The sequence below is a fragment of the Crocodylus porosus genome, unplaced genomic scaffold, assembly GCF_001723895.1.
Source record: "Crocodylus porosus isolate Cpor-Errol unplaced genomic scaffold, CroPor_comp1, whole genome shotgun sequence".
NCBI lineage: Eukaryota > Metazoa > Chordata > Crocodylia > Crocodylidae > Crocodylus > Crocodylus porosus.
The window spans coordinates 3,783,638-3,788,793 of record NW_017728913.1 but is presented as its reverse complement, the minus strand read 5'-3'; positions in this window follow the sequence as shown (position 1 = coordinate 3,788,793).

Sequence of the window (5,156 nt, the reverse complement as noted above, 5' to 3'; positions counted from 1 at the left end):
TGGACACAGTACTCCAGCTGCAGCCTGACCAGCGCTGCATAGAGGGGGAGCAAGACCTCTCTGGACCTGTTAGTGATGCCCCTGTTGATGCAGGACAGGGTGCGGTTGGCTCTGCCTATTGCTTCGTCACACTGGCAACTCATATTCATTCTGGAGTCAATCGTGACTCCAAGATCCCTCTCTGCCTCTGTGCTGCTGAGAGGGTCAGCCCCTAACCTATAACCATAATTCTGGTTCCCTCTCTCCAGATGCAGCACCCTGCACTTGTCCTTGTTGAACCACATCCTGTTCAGATCTGCTTCTCTAAGTTATCCAAGTCTGCCTGGATGCAGTCCCTGCCTGCTGGTGTATTCACTTTACCCCACAGCTTGGTGTCATCATCGAACTTAAACAGGGTGCTCTCCACACCCTCGTCCAGGTCACTAATGAAGATGTTGAACGGCACCGGCACAAGGACCGAGCCCTGGGGGTCTCCACTGCCCACACCCTCCCAGGTCGACATCAACCCGTCCACCACCACCACCCTCTGGGTGCGCCCCTGGAGCCAGTTTGCCACCCACATGACTGTGCATTCGTCAATGCCGCAGTCCCTCAGCTTGCCCACCAGAATTGGGTGGGACACTGTGTCCAAGACCTTCTGGAAGTCCAAGGCGACATCGACTTCCTCCTTCACATCTAAGCTTTTTGTTACCTGGTCATAGAAAGAGACCAGGTTAGTCGGGCAGGATTGGCCTGGCACAAACCTGTGTTGGTTACCCCTCAACATCACTTCCCCTGTAGGGCTTTCACAAATGTGGCCCTTGATAATTTTTTCAAAGACCTTCCCCAGGATAGAAGTGAGGCTAACTGGCCTGTAGTTGCCGGCTCTTCCTTCCTCCCCTTCTTGAAAATAGGGACCACATTGGCCCTTTTCCAGTCCTCAGGGACTTGGCCCAAGCAGTCCTTGAACAGCCAATTCCCTCAGCACCCACGAATGAAGGTCATCCGGGCCTGCTGACTTGGACACATCTAAGCCCTCCAGGTAGTCCTTAACTAGGTCTGAACTAACAGTCGGGGGACTCGCATCCTTCCCGGGCCTCTCTGTACTGTCACCCGAGAGCACCCCATTGTCAGCGGACAGGAACACGGAGGTAAAGAACTTGTTAAACAGTTCTGCCTTCTCCCGCGCGTCTGTCACCAACTGCCCTGCCCTGCCCCGTAGGGGTCCAATGTTACCCCAAGACTTCTTCTTGCTACCTATATACTTGAAGGACTTTTTGTTATCCTTAATCCCAGAAGCTAATCTAAGCTTCAGTGCTGCTTTAGCCTCCCTTACCAAATCCCTACAAACTCGGGTCAGGGAGGTGTACTCCTCCTTTGTCCCTGCCCCTGCTTCCACTGCCAGTATGCTTTTTTCTTTGCCCTCAGGCCAGCCTGGATATCTGCACTCAGCCATGAAGTTTTCTTGGACCTTTTTCCCGCCTTCCTGCGCAGAGGAATTGCGTCCTGCTGCACCCCAAGGATAGCCTCCTTGAGGAAAGACCACCTTTCCTGGACCCCCATACTAGCTACACCCTTTCACCAGGACAAAATTTAAATGGCAGAAACTGCTCCTACCATATTTCCTCACATATAATACACACTCCAATTTTCCAGTTTTTCGGGGGAAAAGGTATGTGTTGTATGTGAAAAAAATATGGTATATTCATGTGCTAATGACAGCCACTTTTTTCCTGGAGCTGAGACAAGCATACTAATATGTTTTCTCATGTAATAGCAGTTCATCAAAAGGTACCTGAACTGATGCCCTGGGCATGATTAGGAGACTATTGGATATTTTAAATTAAAAACTTCAGGCCCAGATGCTTATGTGGCAGGGGATAAGGAGGTGATGACCTGTGATGGTGCTTAGCTGGCCACAAATGAGACCAAATCAGAGAACAACAATGGTCAGATTTCTCACTCTTCTACAAAGACTCAAACCTACCAGTTAAATCTATTTTAAATTTGTTCTTTTTGGCACATTACTGAAGAAAAGGGCTGTCACCCATAGGTCTAACAATGCAGCACTGTCTCCCCACAATTTCATACCATTGGCATTACCAGTACTTCATATCCAGAAGCACAAAAAGAAAAATCAAATAGATGCTTGTTTATATTTGGTGGAAGCTCTGCTAAATTAATTTAGTTGTCATGGACAGGTACTATATGCATTACTTCCTAATGCTAAAGCATTGTTCTATTATAGAATGCCACAGCAAGACAGGAACAGGAATTAACTCAGGATTTATCTTGCTACAAGATTATCAGTGCAAGAACATTTCAATGAGGAAATGAATAATTTGCTACTCTGATTATTATGATTAATTCTTTTACGTCAGCAGCTCCTGGCACAGCCATTGACAGACACAGATTTCAGGAGAGGAAAATCAGACTCCCAGAGCCAAGAGCCCTACCAGGGAATGTAGTTCCACTAATAAAAAAAATATTAAGTAATATTAAGAGATGAAACAAGTAATAATGGCATTAAATATTGAAATAGCACATGCCCTTTCTGCAACTTTTTAAGACTGCAGGCTGAGGAGGGACCTGGTGACCGTCTATAAACTCACTAGAGGGTACCAGAAGGGTTTGGGGGAGACCTTGTTTCCCCTAGCATTCCCTGGCATAACAAGGAATAATGGCCACGAATTGTTGGAGAGTAGGTTTGGATTAGACATCCATAAGAACTACTTCACAGTTAGGGCGGCTAGGAGCTGGAACCAACTTTCTAGGGAAGTGGTGCTGGCTCCTACCCTGGGGGTCTTTAAAAAGAAGCTTGATGCCTACCTGGCTAGAGTCATCTGAGCCCAGTTTTTCTTCTGCTCAGGCAGGGGGTCAGACTTGAAGATCTACAAGGTCCCTTCCGACCCTACTTCTATGACTTCTATGATATGAAGACTTTGTTCCAACATTTAATTATTTTGCTTATAAAGCATCAGTCAAGATTCGCAGCTACTCGTATTTAATTGGGCCAGGGTATTCACCATCAGAAGTTTCTAGGCCTCACAAAGTTAGGTCTGTATTACTAGGGTTGACTTCAGAAACAACCACTATGCTACCTTGGTCAGTGTCCTTACTACAGTGTTTGCCAAAGTCTGGACTGCCCTCCAAATTACAGTCTGAAAGACAAGCCAAGGAAAACTGGAAAAGTGGAGGCTGAATGAAACCCAGGATGGTTCCATTTTTTGAAAAAGGATTCCACTTTAAAAAAGTGGCTTCCCTCATTTGCCTTCTAAGCATCATATGACTGCTCCGGGTTGTAATCACCTCTAGGACATCCTCTCACTCAAGTCAGTCATAACCAAGGTGCTCTGGGAGTTTAGTTGTTTTGACTTTAGACGTATCTACATTTCCATACTTACTACAGATTTGGGATGAGATCATTTATGTAAGCTGGTGAGTGGAACTCACTGATACTCGGACTAGATGATCTACTTAGGTTCCTTCCGACCCTAGAAACTATGATACTCCTGTAAATCCTCCTCCTCTAGAGATTTATCGTCTTCCAGTGCTTTCCAAAACCAACAAATGGAACACCTATTGAAATACATAAACCACCTTCTTGATAGACAGCTAGACAGGATGGAAATGTCAGAGATAAGCTAAAAGGCATAACTGTGGCTATTTCTTGGTTCTATTTTGCCAAGAAATCCAAGTTAGGCAATTCTAGTATGATTAAATGCTGTACTTAATGGGATTTGCACCATCTTTTTCTGATCTATAGTACAGTATGTATTTTCAGAACACCAGCACTACAATATCCAGGTTGTCTGCAACAAGAAATATATATAAGGGATGCCTTATGACAAAGAGATTGTGCAGTAAATGTTATGAAGGGTTAGTCCTTAACTTCCAATTGTTATTGTATAACTTCATATTCTGCTGAGTCAACAGCTATGGTGATGTCCTGGCCAAATGGCTTCTATTGCTGAAAGCTTCTCAGTCTTTCATATACTTACAGCACCCTCGTGAGATACATAGATAGATAGATACACTTACAATCCCCATCTTGTTTATGAGAAAGTAAGGGACAGAGAATCCTAAATTCCAGTCTTAGTAAGGTATCCAGTAATACCTTACCAGTCAACACTTTTAAAACTGTAGGTGATAAAGCAAATAACTGATTAACTTCTGATCCCCACTTCCACCCCACAATTCTTTGATCTTTTAAGCAGGAATCATTCAACTAAACTACAAATGCATCAGACAGAAAATGGCTACTGCTTCCCTTTTCAAAACCCTTAACTCTTTAAAGTGCCATGGTACAGCTGAGCAGATCAAAGCACCTGGCAATAATGCAAGGTGGAGCAAAATGGGCAACTTGAATGGGAAGGGAAGAGGAAGGGAGGACAATTTATGAAAAACTATGAAGAACAATTGAGCAGGAATACAGCAGGCAAGACAAAGTGTGTGCGCATGCCTGCGTGAAGAAGCCTGAAGGAAAAAAAACCAACTTATATTTGTAGGTATATAATATCATTTCCAATTCTTTTATCTAAATTAAATTCTCTTAAATTTCTCTGAAACCATTTCTTGGAAGTGTGTGTGTGTACATGTGCATATGTGAAAGCAGCAAACTATTCCTAATATTTTGATTTAAAAAAAATCACCAGTGTCCATCCTACTGTGTGTATTATCACTTCTTAGGAGGTTGCAACACTGTCATGTACCTAGCGCATCTGAACAGCATGATATTCCACCACCACTCATTCAAGTATTTTGTCGTCTTAATTAATCACACCTAGGATTTTTGGTTCTTACTGAATCTTTGATTTTATTTTTCCTGCTGCTATGTAAGGGGAAGGAATGGAAGAGATCAGTTGCTTCTTAACTCCACTGCAAATAATGACGATCTATATCAAAAGCAAGACTGATAGATTTAATGCACAGTGTGCCCACGTTAACATTTTTATTGTGATAATATTTTTGATTTTATCCATCTTGGTGGTTGTGCGTAACTTCCCAAAAAGGCAGGAAATGATAATGTTCAGGAAGCACATTGAGGGGAAAGATATTGATCTATCCTGCCTAAATTAAATAGTAATTATACTTGAATTTCAACTTATATTTTGAGTGCGATGGCCTGCAGCAAGGGCTTTCCAAGTGTTCAGTATAGATCAATATTTATGAAAATC